We start from the raw sequence: 21,346 nt of genomic DNA on the forward strand, positions 1-21,346 counted from the left end.
AAAAAACTTGCAGGCAAACCAAATGCCCTAGAAATATTGAAATGATTAAGAAAGAAATGTTGAAAATTTTAAGAAAGAGATATGAGCACTGGGGATTAAATGTAAGTGATTAATCACTGGGTTCTACTCCTGAAACTAAAACTACACTATATGTTAACTAATTTGAATTTAAATAAATAAATTTAAAATAACAATAAATAAAAATAAAAAATAAAATAATTAGAACAAGGTGCTGTAAACACTACTAGTACATTTGAAATAATAGTGGGTAAACCTTTTCAATTTTTCTTTCTTTGAAAATATGTTACAACTTATGTCCTGAGATACAGTGGCTTGATTCAGTAAAATGGCATATATTGTTGGCATGTGGACTAAAGTACACATAATTTTGTACTGATTATGTTGCTAAGCCTTTCCTCTTCACCATGGGAAAATGCAGAAGAGTAAGATAGACTTATGGATATCTGCAAGCATGGAGTCTACTAGAAGGGACATGACAAAGCCAGAGGAGCCAGGCTGGGCAAGAATGAAGTTATCTAGGATAACGATATATAACCATGTGGTGTAGAGTGAAGGTTGCATGGATATTTAGAATTGAGGAGTAAAGCACAATCTTTCAGGAACAGCTTAAGATGTGAAAATCACCAAGTTGGTTTTAGGCTCAAATAGGACAATGCCCACAGGAGCATTTCAAATACTGTGAAGCATGATGTAGATGTAACACCAAACAGCTTCTCATCCCCCAGGGCACAAGAAATCATAAGACCTTCATTCAAGACCTATCTGTCTTTTCCCCACTGAACAACCTTATGTAAGTCTTGTTTCTCCTGAAGATCTGTTTCTTTTCCTATGAAATTGGCTTATTCATCAGACTAATTAAAACTCATTGAAAAACCTAAAAAAGTATATGCCACAAATACATAAAATATGTATAGATACTAGTCTATTTTATCATTTACTACCATATAATATAGAGAAATAATTTATAAAAATTAATCAAAATTTATCAGAACTATGTGCACAAATACAAACTGTACATTATCTTTTCATGTTTGATATCTAGTGTTGGTAATACATATAATGTCCACAGTATTTTGTATCATAGAAGACAATATTGATATAGGTACTGAGAGAGGTGACTTATAAACAAATTGTGCTATCAATAAATGTAGTACAGTAAATATATTTCCCTTCCTTATGATTTTTAGAGTAATATTTTCTTTACTCTGACTTATTGTATTGTAAGAATATAGTACACAATACATAAACATACAAAATATGCATTGACTCTTTATGTTACCATAATGGCTTCCAGTCAACAGTAGGCTATTATTAGTAGTTAAATTTCTTGGGAGTCCAAAGTTACATGTGGAGTCTTGACTGCACAGGAGGACAGTGCCCCTAACCCCCAAACCCCTACACTGTTAGGGGTCTACTGTGTGAGTCAAATTACATCTACATCTATCTATCTATCTATCTATCTATCTATCTATTGATACGTATGGAGAGATATATATAGTTTGTTTTTATTTTCCATATAGTAAGGTAAATTCACTTTTCTGAGGCTACCACACATTGGGTCTTCTAACTCCTAGTAACTGAGTAAGGCCACATGATTGACAGTTCTATGACCATTTAATGAATGCTAAATCTACTTCTGTAAATTCTATACTCTAGCCAAATTTATCCAAATTTTTAAAAAGTCACTTTATTTTAAAATTATTTTTTGCCTAGGGTTTCCAAAACCCTTCCCAGTCAGATTTTGTTTTAACTGTAGAATATTTTAGTGACTTTGGTCCATCCTCCCCAAACTATGGTGACAGTCCTGAGTCCAGAGCATGTCTTCCTGATTGAGGGATTTGGAAGGAGAATGTAATGTGGTCAGTAAGAAACTAGACTTCAGTATCAGGGAATCAGGAAGATCTGAGTTTGATTCCTATCTGCACACTTAACCAATTTTACCTATAAATTTGGAATAATGGATCTCCTCAAAGTTGGTCATGAGAATAAATATGATATTTTTGAATTCTGACTGGCTTTATATGAAGGATTTATTCAAGTAATGGCACACAATGGTATTGAAGATGCTGGTGAGGCTGAAGTTTGAAATGGTTAAATTTTTGTTGACTAGATTACCATCTCTTAGTAATCTTAGATCCATGAAGACCCAGGCCTTTTCTTCAAATTTCTCTCAAATTTGAGCACCTATATCATAGACTTGTATTTCATTTCTTTATTCTTACCTAAAATATAGTAATTTTCTGTTTATAGCTTTTAAATTCTTTTTGTTTGTTTTTGAGATTTGATATTAGCTCACTTTACATTCTGCTGGCGTTGGGGATAAGATACAAATAATTAATTTTGACCTGAGATTCTTCCTGAGACCATGACCTGGCAGTGTGACCACTGGTGGTAGGGCTCATGTTGATGATACAAAGTGCACGGTCACAGGGTGTGATTATTTGGATCACCATTCCTGCAGCGTTAGTAAGATCAGGTAAGTCGCTGGTGCCTAATTGTATCTGTAGTCATTCCCCATAAAACAGCTAAGAAAATATTCAAATGCTCTTGCTTCAGTACGTAAAACACCAGAAAGTAATTTCCTATTCTGTAGTATATTTATTGTAGTGTTATTTATTGGTTGTTCTAGTTTTGAGATTTTGAGATATTGTTAATGCTGGGGGCATTTTCTGAATTTGGTAAGGTGACTTTTGATCTTCATAGGTCATACTGAAGACCTTGGAAAAACTGGGTCAACATTCTCTAGCTTTAGCCATAATATATTTAGGTGCTAGACCTATAAATAATCTTATACGTCACTTATTTTACTCATTTTCAACCTTGTAAGCAGTTAGTCTTAAAGAAATTTCTAGGGCAGATTTCCAAATATATATAGTGTACAGAAGCCAACTTTGCTGGGTAAGGATTTACCCTTTTATTATAGGCCCTTTATTTACTAAATGTGTGAGATTCATACATTACTAAACTTCTCTGATCTTTATATTTTTAATCGGAACTTGAAAATGATAATTCCTGCCTTCCCTACCTCAAAAATTAAAGAAGTTAGCTTACATAAAAACTATAATTTAAAAAATATTACATACAACACAAACATAAAAGTGTTTCTACATCAAAAGAGAAATACGATTGTACATGATGAAGAAAAAATGGATAGTTTAAACAATATATATTTTAGGAATGAGAAGAAAATATTTGAGATAGTTTATATAGAAATCATTTTTTATTCATTCCTAAGTTAACCAAATGAATAGTACACACTGTTTGATTATATTATGTAATTATATTATCCAAGTCTAAGTGAATGGGCTAATACTACATATTGTCATATACCATGGATGATAAATTTGCTTGTTGAAAAACTGGGGGTGACTATTTGGAAGATTGGGCCCACGAGGATTTGGAAGCTTCCTCATTCCCTAACATGGAGGTGTTTTGTGCTAGATTAGAGTTTGTATAAATGGCTACAGTTTTTGGTCCCTCTTTAGTTTCAGAGTCTAATTCTCCAATCTTTAAATATGGGCTGACTTGTAACTTGATTTGGCCAGTAGATCGTGGAAAGTATTTTTGTTCTGAGTTCTGAGCATAGATTTCAAGAAACTTTGCATGATTCTGCCTTTGCTTTAAGAACTTTCAGTACTACCATCTTTTGAATAAGTCCATGCTATCCTAGAGAATGAGAAGCCATGCAAATACAAAGAGCAGCTGTTCCTGCTCAGCCATTTTGTTCAGTTGGCCCTGAGCTGACTCTGGTGCTGACTGCAAACATATGAGCATACTCTGCCTAAACAGGTGAGCCCAGCTGAGACCAGCAGCACTACCCAGCTCACATGCACACTTGTAAACTAGGAAATGCTTCAAGCCACTGAGTTTGGGGATGTTTTGTTATACAGCAATACATAACTATTACAATTAGTGATGTCTGCTATGGGTAGAAGATGATACTGATTTTCCATCACTAATATAGTTACCTTCAATTTTTTGAATACCACCCTCCCACGCTGCCACATTCCTCTTTTCCAAGTTCACAATTATGGTTTCATAGTGCTGGGATTCATGGCATTTCTTAGGAGAGTGGGGATCCATTATCCCTACAATTGTAGGATGACAATGCTCAGACTTTATGTTAGCACAGTATCTGTCTCTGTTTTCTGAGCCTCACAGTCTGGGATTCTGACAGTCTGTCAGCTTATTAATGTCCCTTCCTTTATAATGTACTACTATTAGGGAAATCATACATGGAGAGAGTTCATTGGGCCCCACATAACTTGTGGACTGACAAATCTAATCTTATATCATTGAAAATGCTTCTTACTTCTCTCTGGTATATTTTGAGTATGAATCCAAATGCTCTTATGGAAAAATAGAGAAAGGTCTTCATAAATAATCACTTAAAAAACACAGGACCCTGGGTGGAGTTCATTAAGAAAGAGTAGATACAACTTCCTCTGCTGGCTCTTCATTTGACTATTTTCAAACCTGTTTCATCTGCTTGGCAAGAAGCTGGCGGTGCCACTAAGAGAAGAAAGAGAGATGAGCAACTCCACAAGCCCCCATCTGGTGGAAGAGGAAACAAACTCTTGGTGCCCGGAGTCAGTGTTGCATGTCCTATTGTAATGTGCTGTTTTTGTTTTCTTCGTATGTGGTTTCTGCCCATAGCAATGGCCCTCCTCATACCAACGAAGACATAATGACAACAGCAGCTCTATCTCTAAATCTTGCCTCCATAATTATAAAGGCTTATGAAAGCTTTTGCCTCAAGTCTCGATTTGGAGTTCTCAGAAAATAGTCCTTTTCCTTTCTAAAACAGGTTAAATGACTGATTGGAGTAGATTTAAAAAAATCACTTTCTGCATGATATTTTGTAGATTAATTGACTACCCTGAACAATTCTGATGATAGATAGGGAAATTATTTCCACTGTAACTTAAAGAACTAAAACTGCTGTATTTTAAATTAAAGAGGCCTAAAATTTGTCAGGCTTATCAAAAGTGCATGAGCAATGAAGAGGTACAAGTTTATAACCCATTATGGAGCACGTTAATTTCTTAACATGCATAATTTTTCTGCTTCATTACTGTTGGAGTGATCCTTGTGGAAAACAGTAATTTTGGAAAAAAATAAATACGGGACCGAATAATAGCTTTCTAGGGAAATGCTGAGATTTCTCCACTTGATTAGCTTGTTGTGAGTTAATTTTATTTCATTGGTGTTGTCCACTCTGTAGCCTCTGTATCCTAAACTAGAAACATAATCCACTTTGTTTAGTAATTAAATCCAGATTTGAACTAAATCCAGTGAAAATGTTAGCCAAGGCTAGAAGAATAGCACATAAATGGTTTAATAAAGGTAGAAAAGCAGTGAGAAAAAGGTAATATTAAGCTGGAAAAAAAAAAGATGACTCAAATTACACAAGTAAAACTATCATCTTGGTCACCTGGAAGATAAGAAATTTACATACTGAATTTGTGAGCTTTGGAAAGATGCTTTTCATGCAGAATGTTACAAATTCCAGTTGGCTTCATCTTATTCCTTGTGAAAAATTAGAGGAGAGAGGAATGAACTTAGAAAGGAATCTAGTTTTCAGGTAATTTTTTATTCAGAGGCTATAAAATTGTTACAAAGAATAGGGCTTGCCTGGCTGGTAAAATGTTTCCTATCTTTAGTCTTTCCAAGAAGTAAAAGATTTTTCAAATGAAATGAGGCTGGGGAGAAGTGTATATTAAGGGTATAGCTGTAACACCCTTCGTTAAATTCTTTGCAGAGTTTAAGATGATCCCCTAGTAATCCCCCTTAGACAAAGAGGCTTCTAAATTCCCTAAAAGCATTGTACCACAGCAGCCCAGCACAACCAATGTAATGAAGAAGACGTGTCTCCGTGTCTCTCAGCCTTCCCAGATATTTCCCTTAATATGTGTTTGTTTTGTTTTGTATGCCTAATCCCATTTTGTACTCTGCTTCCTCCAGAACCTATTTCACTTATGCAGAAAGATGTTCTATTTCCCAAGAGTTGCAATTAAAGATCTAGAGTACTGTCTCAACAGTTCAGGTTGCTCTGGCTCAAGTCATGTGACTAACCCTAAATCAATCACTGTGGTCTGGGCTGTGTGCCATTCCCCTTGGTCATTCCTTAATGACATTTTAATGTCAGGCAGGATTACTCCCTCCCCAGCACCACAACATGTTGACAAAATAGTGGGGAATTAACTCACCTAGGAAAATAAGGGGTTATAACCGGAAGGGGAACTGAATGTACTGCAGACAAAAACATCAACTGTGCACTCCATCCTCAAATTCCTTTCCAGCCTCTTTTTCAGACTGGCAGCACATGATATGTATTCTTCTCCTATCGTGCAGTCAGCCCCCAAGTAGCACACAGAGTCCTCCCACCTGGCTTCTCACTTCACTTCCTACCTCCCTTCCTGGGCAAACACACATCTCTTTACAAACACTCCATTAGTTTTGATGTTTGTCTCGATGCTCTGGTGTGTTTGAAGGGTTTCTCTGAGGTCTGCTGACATTTCCTGATTGCTTACTATGCATGGTTTCTGTTTTCCTCCTGGGCCATCATTCTTAGAAAGGCATCCACTTCATCAATATCCTTTAACACTGTTTGGATTTGTGGGTGTGCATTCAAGCAGGAAAGGGAGGCCTACCGAGGTGAGCAGACTCGCACTGATGTGTTTTGTCAAGTAGCAGGGGCATTTCAGGGTAAAACACAGGAGCAGGCTTAGACAGGCAGGCTGGTCCTTTCATCAGGAGGCTAATAGGACAGAACTGGTGGGTAATGGAGGAAATGCTCAGGTGACAGGGAAAGCACATGTTGCTGAATATGTGTAGGTTAGACTCTTACATTTTTAAAAATGTTTTTATTTATTTCTGAGAGAGAAACAGTGTGAGCAGGGGAGGGTCAGAGAGAGAGAGAGAGAGAGAGAGAGATACAGAATCCGAAACAGGCTCCAGGCTCTGAGCTAGCTGCCATCACAGAGCCTGATGCGGGGCTCTAACCCATGAACTGTGAGATCGTGACCTGAGCCGAAGTTGGAGGCTTAACCAACTGAACTACCCAGGTGCCCTTAGACTCTTATATTTTATCTCTCTTGCAGAACATCAAGTCTTGAATACTTTTATCTGAGGCCAAGAAACTGTTGCTACCGCTCCAGCTTGGGTCATGGGAAATGGTAGCATTCAGTGTGTATTCCACAGCTTGCTACCTGCTCATTGAGAATACTCTCAGATATCCTTGATCGGTCCAGGCATTTCTGGCCCGGCTGATTTTATAGGAAGGCAAAGCTCTGTCTCAAAGATGCCAACATAGATTCAGGTTTTGCTGGTACACAGTCCTGAGAGTGTAGTGGTAAATATAAATTCCTGGATAGTTCCAGGCTGTTACTAAGAACCTCAGCAGTCACCTGTTGAGGTAACAGTTGCCATTTGATCACAGTGTGGATTGTAGAAGAAAGCATATATGATGTGCTACAAAAGGATCACCTGTTTTTCTCTTCAGACTTTCACAAACTCCGTCTACTATCCTTGGATGATCCTTGCTCGAATTATCGATTACACTGTTGTTGACAGAACGTTAATTGTCTAATACTCCCATTCTTTGTGCTCTTAAAAGCTGGTATTCTTTATAGCATGAATTTGACTTTGGAAAGTAAATGTTTTAAATGCATATTATGAAATATTTAATCACTTATGTAAGTATCCCATGAAATATTTGTCATGTGTCATGAGTAACCAAGAAAAACCGTGTATTCTATAAACATGGCAAATGTGTGTAGCTATGCTTCTCATTCTTTGGACAGGACAGAGACCCGCTAGAATTCTTATTGCCTATTCACCTGGTCATTTTCCACCCTCTTTCTACCAGCAGTGATTCCACTTACGGACTGATGGTGCCAACTATATTAAATTAATCTCTTAAAGTGTTTGCCATAGTGTTTTGGGAGTATGGTGCACTGTTGTGTAGTTTTTGATGTTTTATACTTTAAAGGGTACTGAGGTAGGAGTCTTGAGTCATAGGTGTTGCCAACCAGACTGTGACCTTCAATTTCCATGCATATTAAATGAAGATTTTGGCTTTGCTTCCTTTTAATCTTAACATTGGTTGGTCCTAGAATTCTGTGCCTCTACAACTTCTCATGGAAGTTGTAAGATGGATTATAGAGGACTTTTTATGAAGCCTTCACTATTTTAAGTTATTAAAGAGCATTTTTAAAAGTTGCTAAGCCTCTAAAACATTTTTCTAAAGGACAAGCCATACCATAGATAAAAAAAAAAATCTGGTATCATCATCTTCAACCTTATTATTGTTATCACAATTACCATAACTATCGACATCCACAGCATCACTAACATTTATTCAGTGGATTTTATGTTTCAGGCATGATGCTAAGGACATTATATTCATTTTCTCATGTGATCTTATGATAAGAGGTATTGGCATTATCTCATGTCACATATGAGAAAAATTAAATTGAAAGAGAGTTTGCCTAAGGATGTACAAGTAGGAAATGATGGATCCCAGTTCCCAAACTCAGTTTAGTCTGCCTCTGAAGTGTGTGTCCTCCACCACTATTCTGTATTCACTCCCATTGGACACAATTAATGAGATGAATTACTGGATCCTTTCTAAGACCCATTATCAAATTAAGCAGTAGAGCAAGGACATATTTTTGCATGTTATATATGGGTCCCCTATACCCACACATATCCACCACATACATTAGTGCCCATTCTTAAATTTTACCTCTATCCAATGAAAACAGGCCCCAAATTTGTCCATGATAAGGTTGCCAAAACCAGGGCATTAAACTTCAAAATGTTTCCCTTTAGTGCTCATTTGTTTTAAACTTCTCTTATTAAGTGCCCCGTTTTCTATTTCTATGTTAGAAATATTTTTTTCAATTATTCCCATGTATTTCCAGGATTGAATATTCCATTGACTCATTACATCTTAGAAATGTTTTGTTACAGGGGTGCCTGGGTGGCTCAGTCGTTTGGGCATCCGACTTCGGCTCAGGTCATGATCTCACAGTTCGTGGGTTCGAGCCCCGCATCAGGCTCTGTGCTGACAGCTAGCTCAGAGCCTGGAGCCTGTTTCAGATTCTGTGCCTCCCTCCCTCTCTGATCCTCCCCTGCTCATGCTGTCTCTCTCTCTCAAAAATAAATAAACTATTTTTTTAAAAAAGAAATATTTTCTTACAGTAAACAGCAGATAAAAGGTCCAAAATATACATTCATTCTGTGCTGATATAAAACAAATAATATAAAACAAATAATATATAATATATAAAACAAATAATAGAGCCAGGAACGTTTGCTAATTTTTTCTCCTACTAAACTTTTAACAATAGAAGCAATTACTTTTATTTCTTTGTTTCATGTTTTTATCACATGGCGGGTTCGTCATTTCTCTGTAGCACGACTCATTGAGAAAGAAGGCAATTCTCAGTTACGCAGGGATCTCAGACTCCCTTCTCACTCCATCCTGCCCTTTGAGTGGACTTTATGTAAGGATTTTCAGAGGCCAGAAGCAGAGGGAGGACTGCTAAGAAGAATTTGCATAAGTTCTGCTACTTTTGTATGTTTATTTAATGGGCTTCCAAACATTTCCCTGTGATCTTGAGTTGTACATTTAAACATTAAAACCATTACCTGTCTACTCAATTTACAGAAGGAAATTTTGCAAGTGAATTTTTGTGGTGGCAGTCATTTTAAAATGTCATATCATGAGGAAAAAGAGCAAAGAAGCAGAATCTGAGTGTGGGATTGATTATTCATATACCAATATTAAGTGACTGTTGACTTGTCATATTCTGTGTCTGGTATCATAAGTTCATAGTGGTGAGAACCAAAACAAAACAATAAAATAACAGATTTGGGCTCTGCCTTAATGGAGAATATACATAGAAAATATATATGTATATATATAATATTTATATTTTGGAGAAAATTTATATTTAATAGAGAAAATATATATATATTTATATTCTATAAAATATATTCTTAAAGGAATATAATGCACTTAGGGATTGCCTTTCCTTCTCTCTGTCTCTCTCTCTCTCTCTCTATATATATATATAAAATATATTCTCTATCTGTTTATGCATTTGTATGGACAATCTTTCTTGTCAAAAGTTTAGTAGGAGGAAAAATTAGCAAATATTCCTTGCTCTATTATGTTAGCTTAACTATATTTTCCTCATGCCAGGTCTATGAATTGGATTAATTATCCCCATATTACAGATGATTATGCAGAACAGTATGTGCATGGGGCGCCTGGGTGGCTTAGTCGGTTAAGCGTCCGACTTTCGCTTAGGTCATGATCTCGCGGTTTGTGGGTTCGAGCCCCGCGTCGGGCTCTGTGCTGACTGCCAGCTCAGAGCCTGGAGCCTATTTCAGAGTCTGTATCTCCCTCTGTCTCTGACCCTCACCTGCTCACGCTGTCTCTCTCTCTCTCCTAGAAATAAATAAAAATATTAAAAAAAAACCGAACAGTATGTGCAATGCATACAATCCTCATTGAATAGTGAGTGGGGATGGAGGCAGTGCATTGGATTCGACTCCTTCCCTTGAGATATTTCTCCTACTGTAGTTGTGAAATCAGAAGAAACATGTGAAAGGTCAAGAGCACATGACAGCTTATTATTACTCATAAACCTGGATCACTCAGACTGAAATATAGAAAAAAAAAAAGGTTAGTAAAAGGAAGTATTTTTGTAGGGTTGGCCAAGGATAGTAGCTGAAGAAAAGATAGTAAGATGAGATGAGAAAACAACCCACATTGTGAATTTTCCAATTATATGCATATGCCACATATTGAATTAGGAAAATGAGGTTGGAAATAAAGGGGTTGGTCTGGGAAGATATATATCCTTAATGTATAACATACTTAAGTTTTTTTGAGACTTCATCTTAACTATTTCTCCCATATAAACTCTGTGTGGTTTATGTTATTATCCTGATAGCCAGACTATACTATAGACACAAAGTGAACATAATCTTTAAGTTGCCAATTTCCATGTACATATTTCACTGTCCAGACAGGGGAGGCAGAGGCAAGTGTTACAAATGAGATACATAGTAATAGGGTTAAACCTCTGCATATAGCGTTACCTGACCACATTATTCCAATTGGTTTGTTTGCTTATTTTAGCTTACAGGCCTGAGGACTCTGTTTAAATTAGATTTTGGTCATTGTAACCAAAACCTGATTTTAGTGTGGAAAAATGGAAGGGACAAAGTTAGACTGCACTATAGTTCAGGGTCCCTCTAGCATAGGAGCTGGGAAAATTATTTAGGGCAAATTTATTTTTCTCTTCATTTGGTACAAAGGTACATTCCCTACCAAATCCTGACCACATTAGTATAACTGAGAAGTTTTCTTTTTTTCTGTCTTCATGAAAGGGGATTTGCAAATTTCTAACTAAACTGATAAAAAGTAAAGAAAAAGGACTGATATTTATTATGAAACATCTAAGATGAGTACTGTCCCACTTAGACTGATTTAGAGTTATTCAAGACTCAGAAGCTGGGAAGAGATGTGTTCCTCCCTACCCAAACACCATTTATTTTTATTTGCATTGGCTGCTTTCCAGAGAACTGTTGCCCTTCCCCTCTCTCATGTCCTTTTTCTCCCCTTTATCAATTAGCCAATTATTCAGTATGTCTTTCTGACTCCTTTTTACATCCCTTTCCTGTTATTTTTCATCTTAAGAAGATAAACCTTTAGGGAGAGAAACCTCTAACCTTGCAGTAACCCCATGATGGATGACTCTGCCAATTATCTTCTTAAAGGAATATAATGCAGGTTTTATGTATCACCTGAATGCTATATTCTCAATCTCTTATCCCATACCCAAAGAGAAAGTGTAGGTTTCCTGTCTTCACACTTTAAGCAGGGATTGCCTTTCCTCTTTCCCTATAATTTTTGATGACCATAAATTAACAAAGTTTGAGATAACGGGGCAAAGGGAGGGAAATTGTGGTTCATAATGAGAATGATCCTTTATCATTCCCAACAGATCTCAAGATCTCTGTGTAGGCAGTAATGAAATAAAGGATTCAGGACTCATAAACACACACACACACACACAACACACACACACACACACACACACAGAAATTTGCTTTCTAGTACCTGCTCTTTATTATTGTTAGCCTGGGACTGTGCTCAGCATGACTACATGAGCATTCCTTCAAGCAACTGTTTTGGAAATCACCAAAGGGATTAGATGGAGTGAAAGACAAGAGCAAGAGAGAGGGATTCCTGTTGATGAGCAAACCTCCCCTCCTGTGTCCTTAAAATTATAAAGAGGTTAGGAGAAGCCACTCCAGTCATTGAAGGGTAGCGGAGTGGATCTACAAGAGGAGCTGTAGGCAGTGGAATTAGTCAAATCAGTTCATAGTCTGGAGAAGAATACAAATGAGGAAATGACTTAAGCTAAAGGGTTTATGGAGAATAACATGGTGGGCAACTGTCCTTAATAATTCCGGAGGTGGGAGTAAGATTTGCCAGGAAACAGTTGCCCCTGGAACAAGTTAGATTAAGCAGTAGGGAAAACCTTCTGACCACTGAATAGGAAGGGCTTAACAATAGGTGATATAAGACGAGTATGGGAGATTCATATCTCAAGATCTTGAAAAGAGAGATTTGTTTTCACCTAGACCGAGAAGTTCTGCAGTGTCCTCACAAGACTTCATTTTTCATCAGACATGAGAACTTGAGATAAGTGTTTTTGATAAAGGCATATAGAGAAATAGGTAATATTCTCCTTCTGCTTTTGACTCTGTTTCTTAGAAGGAGAGAAGAGAGGGAGGGAGGGGAAATATAAAGAATAAGAATTGGGGTGCCTGGGTGGCTCAGTTGGTTGAACTTCCAATTCTTGATTTTGGTTTGAGTCAAGATCCTGGAGTCATAGGATCAAGCCCTGCATCAGGCCCTCCTCTAAGCATGGGTCCTGCTTAACATGCTCTCACTCTGCCTTCTACCCCACTCATATTCTCTCTCTGTCTCTCTCTCTCTCTGTCTCTCTCTCTCTCTCTTTCTCAAATAAAATGAATGAATGGGTGTGTGTGTGTGATAAGCAGGACTGTCATGGGTGAGAGTAAACTTTGAGCTATGTTGAAAAATACCACTGTACACCATGTCATGAGGAAATCTTGTTAAACTTCAGATTCTGATTTAGTAGCTTTGATTTGGAGTTCATAGTCTCCAATCCTATCAAGATTACAGGTAATGCCAATACTGCTGCTTTGAGATCCATACTTACAATAGCAGAGATAAGACAACCAGTGTGTATCCAGGTGAAATGTAGGTTGTAGCTTCAAAAAGCTTGAAGGTGAAAAAAAGAAAGACACTGCAAAGTAGAAGTATAACTGTATAACCTGGACAAGAGGGTAGTGAAGCTGAAGAGTTGGTATTTCCTACAAGTTTGCCTGTCATACCCTTAAAGTCAGGGGTGTGGCTGAGAGTGGAAAATTACATACTAGTTACATGAGTCTCTACTTTGGCAGTGTTTGGCAGCATTGGTTTATTCTCCCTCTCTTTTTCACCTCTCAGCTTTGTTAGACTCATGTGGGGCGAGGTGGCTGTGTGGGAAGAGTAAATACGGCCCTGAGTAGAGTCTTAGAAAAGGTATAATCCAGGTCTGTTTCCTCCTGCTTTTCAGGATGACAGGATAATAGAATCTTCTAGTACTCATTCCATACTTTCACTTCACAGTTGAAAACATTCTGTTTTTAATTTGGAGTCCTTTGTTTTCATAGAAGGATACACTGAGAGAATTTTCACTTTTACATACTCTTCAAATAAAGTATCTGATGCTAAGAACATATGAAAATTTCCAGTTACCTCAATATAAATTCTACACTGATTCTTTTTTCTTTCTTCCTGTAATTTTTCCACATTTAGGGTTAATTGACCTTCCCATAAGTGAGAGCAGAGGTGCAGTAATATTTCACCACATGTTACAAGAAACTGTCAGCTGTTATTACTGTATTCTTTCTTCCCTCCCCACCCCCACTTTTGGAGGCTAAGTGGTGCTGTCATATTTACAGTAGTACCTGCATCAATCTGGATATTTTATTATTGCAGTTTCATATTGGCAAATTTCTGAAAAGTGTTAATTTATGTTCTTGTAAATCACTATGCTGGAGTAATGAAGCACAAGTGTTCAGGACAAGGAATGGGCTTTGCAGATGCCAAAAGAAACATCAGTCATTGCTGTCCTCTTTATGACACTATAGCCCCCTTATACAATGTAACTCCATCCTGATACTGCAGCTCAGAATGATGCCATTGGGCAGTGTTTCCAGGAAAGGAATGATGAGTGGATTACATCTCATGTACTGACTGGAATCATTTATTAAGTGGCTGTTCAGAGCATGTGTTAAAAAGGACCCTGAGACCTGTATAGACTCAGTTAGAAAATGCTTGATTTAATTAGTGCTGCCCATAATGTACACAGAAGAGAAAAGTGACAGTATATGAACCATAAAATATCCCAACTAAATATTTAAAACTAGACCAAGGTTGAAAAATTATGTCCATACAAAAACCTGTGCACAGATATTTATGACAACTCTATTCATAATGACCAAAACTTGGAAGCAGCTATGTCCTTCAGTAGTTGAATGGATAAACAAACTATGGTATATTCAGATAATGGAATATTATTCAGTGTGGAAGAGATTCGAGCTACCAGCCTACGAAAAGGCAAAGAAAGAAGCCAATCTGAAAAGGCTGTATGATTCTAACTATGTGACATTCTGGAAAAGGTAAAACTATGGAGATAGTAAAAAGATCAGTGATTTCTGGGGAAGTATGGGGGGAGGGATAAAGAGAACACAAAGAATTTTAGGGACAGTTGATAAACTCTGTATGATATTATAATGATAAATATATATCATTGTACATTTGTCCAAACACATATAACAAACAACACCAAGAACGAGCCCTAAACTATGGACTTTCATTGATTAGGATGTGTCAATATAGGTTTATTTTTGGTAAAAAAGAAAAAAAAAGTACCATTCTGGTAACTGATGTTGATAATTGGGAAGATATGGGAAATCTGAAACTCCTTCTCAGTTTTGTTGTAAACCTAAAATTGCTCTAAAAATTAAAGTCTTACAAAAAAAGAAAATAGAGACCAAAGAGCACATGAGGTTTTAAAACCTATGATAGAAATCAGATATCATAAAGCCTGGATACTGGGAAAGTTTCACTGATACATACTGACATTAAATAATGAAGAACATAGTTGGGACATATTTTCACAGGCCTCTGCATATTTTTGATCATGGAAATAACACTCCATGTTTACTATCTACTTACTATGTGGCAGACCCTCTTCCTCTCAATCCCCACTGGTGTTATGGATGGGCAGTATACATATCCTAGCTTATTCTCCCCAACAATCCTGTGGAGGAACTGTGACTATTTATAAAAACCCCTAGAACCATTAGTGAACTATCAGAATGATGAATATTAGATGCATAAACACCAAGTTACCATGTAGTGCTAAGTATCCATCTTTGCTACATGTTGAAATTTACCTTTTGGAAAAGAGAGCAGGAGGGGAAAAAAAGTTACAGACTTTCTCTGGTTCTTTTTCATTACCCATAATTGAGACCTTCAAATAAAAATGCAGAAATAAAAGATCCTATTATAGACAATCTGTAGATAATGGAATGCCTTGTTTATGTTTCTTTATGTGAAGATACCATCAAACTCCACTTCACTGCAGATAAATACTTTATGGAACTCATTTGTGTTTCTCATTCATTAGGAATCTCATTTTCTTTCTACCATTATTTATTCTCTATTTTAAGAGCTCAAAATAGTATATGAAAGTTATAATAATAGCGGTAGTAAGAGAGGAGGACTTCCACTGCCAGCCATTTCTCCACCAAGGAAATATTATCTACAAATTATGGGTCATGTTGATTTATTTATATTAAATTTTGCTTTGCAAACCCCTCTTCTTTATCCTGACACTTGTGGTAAAATTATATGTCCACTTTAAATCTATTCCTTGAAAACTAATACACATATGGTCAACAGTTAACATAAGGTAGGCTAAGGTTATGTAAACAAATCTTCCAATTCAGACATTATTATAGCCAGAACATCTTGGAAATAAAGTCAAAATGTGAGTAATAACCAAGTGCTTCTACACATCTTCACATGAGTCCTGTTTGGAAAAGTATGAATGTTGCTTCTGTCCCCCATGAGTGTGCTCAGCTCGGGTAGTACTGCTGTTTCATCTAGGAGGGTGAGTTTCAGGGATGAATCATTGGATGGCAGGAAACTGATTCATTTTCAATCTTTTTTTTGATAGAATCAAGAAGTTTTTATATACAAGAAGTGGTGGTGAGGGGGATGTCTGAATTCCCAGATATAAAGTGTGTACAGTCTCTAGGTGTAACTGCAAAAATAATAAAATATAATGGACATGATAGAGGGGAAGGGATAAGGGCTTCAGACTCACAAATACTTGCTCAAATTATGCACCACCACTTCTCAGCTGTGTGAGATTAGTCATGCTAATAGTTGTTGCTGAAACTGTTGCCTCCTCTTTGAAGTGAAGAACTAGAGAAATGCCCATAGCTGATCTTATGACGTGGGCTTGGTGCCACTGTGCAGATGGGCCACTAGAGATCGGATCTCATCAACTACAGTGTTGGCAAATATTGATCTATTTATGCAATGACTAATTGTTTCTTCTGGCAGCAAATGGGGATGATGTAGAATCTGGATAAGACAAAGGAGGCTTGCATTAAATAATATTAATAGTTGATGTTAAAGTTCAAGATGATCCCTTCATCAATAAATTCTTTTGATTCAAAATTCACACACCAGATTCCATTATCTTTATATCTTTTACTTAGATGTAAGCAGGTATAATTTGTTGCTATATTCTAATAGTCTTAAACTTAGCATTTTAAAATATGCCTTTTTTCCCCTGAGACTGTGTGAAGTGATGAAAAGGAAGGATGATTGCTTTTTGTAGTCTTGAATCTCATATCTTTTAGGTATGTGATCTGGGACATGTTCATTTATTTCTCTAAGTCTTAGTTGCTTCCCCTAAAATGGAGATAAGAATCTTGTTCTTATCATCTTGTAAGTATTTGGGACACTGTGAGCACTTTATGAAGTGATTTCTCCTTGTTCTGGAAACCCTACATGCAGATCATCTTCTTCTATTTTTTTCATGTCATGTGTCCCCTTCTTCCTTTTGTCTCCCTCACTTTATTAGATTCTACAGTCCTTGAGGATGGGGAAATGTCTTATTCATTGCATTTTAGCAGTTCTTGTCACATAATAAGCACTCAAGGGCTTTAAGTGAAGGAGGGAGGAAGAAAGTAAGTTAAGGAAAACAAAATTGTTGATTCAGTCATTAATCTAGACAACTCATTTATCTTAAAAATTGCCAGGAAATTGTCAAGTATTGTTATGTTTAGCCAAAGATATAGTGAACTCCTGACTTCAGCTCTACTCACTGAAAGCTTTTTGTTTTTATGACTATTATCATTTTTTGCTCTTCCTCTGGCTTTTATATAGGTGACGTGACCTCTTCATACAACTTCTCTCTGGGCATGTGGTTTCCTTCAGGGCCGTGGAGGGGATTTTATCAGTAAGAAGGGAAACACACACACACACACACACACACACACACACACACACACACACACACAGGAGTGCTTTGGAGAGAATATGTACCTGGAAGAAATGACATCCTCTTTCATAGCGCTCCCTTCTATACTTTGCTCCTTGTAGAACAGTGTTTGTAGAGCAGTGTTTGACCTGTTGGCTTTCTTGCTTGCTTCTTTTCTTTAGATTTTGGCCATAACAAAACTTAATTTGGATCTTAAAATCAACTCATCTGAAGCAAACAGAACCCCCCCAAAAATCACAAAAGCAAAAAAACAAACACTAAAGTTTTCCTTAAGCCTGACATTTCCAGACCTAACTTCTGTAAGCCCACATGACCAGAGTTATCTCCTTAGAGTTTACAGATTCAATGAGTCCCTATCAAAGTCCCAGTCTTCGCAATAATAGAAAAAAAATTGCTAAAATTTAAATGGAACACAAAAGAAGCCAGTAGCCAAAACAATCTTAAGGAAGGATAACAAAACTGATGGCATCACACTTCTTGATTTCAAAATATTTTACAAGGCTACAGTAATCAAAATAGTATGGTACTTGCATTAAAACAAAAACCCAAAATTGACAGTGAAACAGAGTAAAGAGTCCAGGAATAAATCCATCCAGTTATGGTCAATAGGTTTTTGACAAGAGTTCCAACATACACAATGGGGAAAGGAGAGTCTCTTCAATAAATGATGTTGGGAAAACTGAGTGCTTATATGCAAAAGAATAAAACTGGACCCCTATCCCCATCTGTATATAAAACCTCAAAATGGATTAAATTAAGATCTGAAACTATAAGACTAGTAGAAGAAAACAGGGAAGAGTCTTCTTGATACTGGTCTTGACAAGAATTTTTGAGGGGCACCTGGGTGACTCAGTCGGTTAAGTGTCTGACCTTGGCTCAGGTCATGATCTCACAGTTTGTGGGTTCAAGCCCCATGTCGGGCTCTGTGCTGACAGCTAGCTCAGAGCCCGGAGCCAACTTCAGATTCTGTGTCTCCCTCTCTCTCTGACCCTCCCCTGCTCATGCTGTGTCTCTCTCTCTCTCTCTCTCTCTCTCTCTCTCTCTCCCTGTCTCTCTCTCTCCCCTCTCTTCTCTCTCTCTCAGAAACAAGTAAAAAAACATTAAAAAATTTTTATGACATCAAAATCACAGGCAACAAAAGCAAAAAATAGACAAACTAAAAAAATTCCTGCCCAGCAAAGGAAAGAACTAACAGAATGAAAAGGGAACTTATAGAATGAGAAACAATATTTGCATTGTTCTCCTTATTTATATACAGGTAGGCAGAGATCTGAAATTCTAATATAAGATTTTTTTCCTGTTTCTTAAGAATTTAATTAATTCAGACTTGACTATTCATAATTTCAAAAACTCTTTAGCATTTCTTGCCTTAAAGTCTTTGCTTTCAAATTCTACTTCCTTCATGCACACAATTACATATATACATACACACAGGTATATGCATACACAAAAGCACTTCATTAAAAATTATCTTTCTGACATTTGTAGCCTGAACATTTGCTCAGTTAATAAAAATTCAGTCTTAATGCTATAAGGACATTATGCCAGAAACTAAGGAGATGGCTTTGAACAAAGAAACCATTTCTTCTGAATTGCATCTCTTCTGATCTCCCCCATTTTCAACTACAATGGTTAGTATTTTATTATTTGAAACTCTTTTTTTACAGTTACTTATGGACATATAATGCAGCAAAAAGAGAATGAATTCTAAAGTCAGCAGATTTGGGATTAAAACAAAACTCTACCAATAATAATCCGTGTCCTTGAAAAAATTATTCAACCTCTCTAAATCTCAGCTCTTGCATTGTAAAATATAGAGACAAGGATACTTTTTATCATGATTCACCTATCACGATAGAAATTATGTTTTTAAAAAACTGTATTCTATAGCTGGGCCTGTTAAATAGTCAGTGAGCCACAAATATTGTTTTCACTATATTCCTGCTAGCCTACTTAGTCCTTGAGGGTAGCACTGCCCTGTAGCATTCAGCAGAATGATAAATAAATGTTGCGAACAAAATGAATAAAAAGAATGAATATTGATGGGTATACCTAGGAAGAAGTGACATAGTTATAGGTACTTCCAACTAAATGAAGGGTTAGAAAGCAAGTAGGGGGATGGGGAGAGAGCATCACTAAGAGTTTGTGAAATGGGATTGACAGGATGGGGGGAATTCAGTACACAGAAACGGAGAGTTTGGATCTGATTTCACTGTATATCAATAACCAGTTCTATGTACCGTACCCTTGGATCTGGCTTTGGCCTGCCTTCTCAATTCTTTGGTGGTGTGGGAAAGTCTATATACACTTCAGAACGAAGACCAAAACCATATTGCCTTCCATAACACACCATGTCAGTATAACTGTTTCAGGAGCTCATGTTACTTTCACCAGGATCTCACTGCTGTGATGGAGAGAGTTCTGTTTGGCACTATCGTGGGAAGGTTCATTTTTTATCTCAAATTAGTGACATGTCCCAATGGTTGGATATTTTATCTTGAGGTTCTCTAATTATTCAACTTCCTCCTTCCCTAGAATTAATTTTTGACCAGGGGATACTAATGTTTTTAACAGCTAAATTCTCGTCAGCATGGATATTATACTGACTAAAAACTAATTTCAGACCAATAAAATACAAAAGAGAATAGGATAGTAGCCTTAAATGAGAAAGAATGAAATCTGGCCATGTGTAGCAACATGGATGGACCTTGAGGGTGTTATGCTGAGCAAAATAAGTCAGGCAGAGAAGGACAAATACCATATGTTTGCACATATAGGAGGATTAGGAGGAACTTAATGGAGGACCGCGGGGGAGAAGAAGGGGAGAAATAGTGGGGGAGAGGGAGAGAGGCAAACCATGAGAGACTCTTGAATGCTGAGAACAAACTGAGGACTGATGGGTGTGGGAGGGAGCAGGGAGATGGGCATGGAGGAGGGCACTTGTGGGGATGAGCACTGGGTGTTATATGGAAACCAGCTTGACAATAAACTGTAAAATAAATAAATAAACAAACAAACAAACATTTTTTAAAAAAGGATAGTAGCCTTAAAGTACTAGGTCATGGGTTGGAACTAAACTAATTGGGTTCTGAACAGAATCATCTTCCAGGGGCTCCAGTGACCTTCCATTCTAGTGAGTATTTGTCAAGATGAAAGACTTATATAAGCTACAGCCACTCAGGCACAAAACAGAATTGTGAAAGTGTCTAAATTAGAGACATTTCAATAAGTTTGACAGAGGATGGAGTGCACTGATCACAGTGCAGAGGATCAGTACACTGATGTTAGAATCCATTAGTATTATTTTGGCTTTCCTCATTCCCATCAAAGCTCAGGAAAAGTGCTTTATTTACATCTTATGAATTGTGTAAACTGAAGTGCATGGTGGTTATAATTTGTGTCTTCAGTTTCTGTATTAAAAATCACAATTCCTAAACCCCACTCCAGAACTTCTACCCATTAGCCAAGTCATTAATAAATGCTTCTGTTGTTTTATTTACTTTTATCATATATAACTCTTAAAATGTCTATTCTCTCATTCTTCCAATAAATTTATCTCCTGTATTGGAGAAGTTCAATTATGAACATTTGAAATAGAATTCTTATCCTTCAGGTTGAAGAGTTAAACTATGTACTTAAAA

This window comes from Crocuta crocuta, unplaced genomic scaffold, assembly GCF_008692635.1.
Source record: "Crocuta crocuta isolate KB4526 unplaced genomic scaffold, BGI_CrCroc_1.0 scaffold328, whole genome shotgun sequence".
Classification (NCBI taxonomy): domain Eukaryota; kingdom Metazoa; phylum Chordata; class Mammalia; order Carnivora; family Hyaenidae; genus Crocuta; species Crocuta crocuta.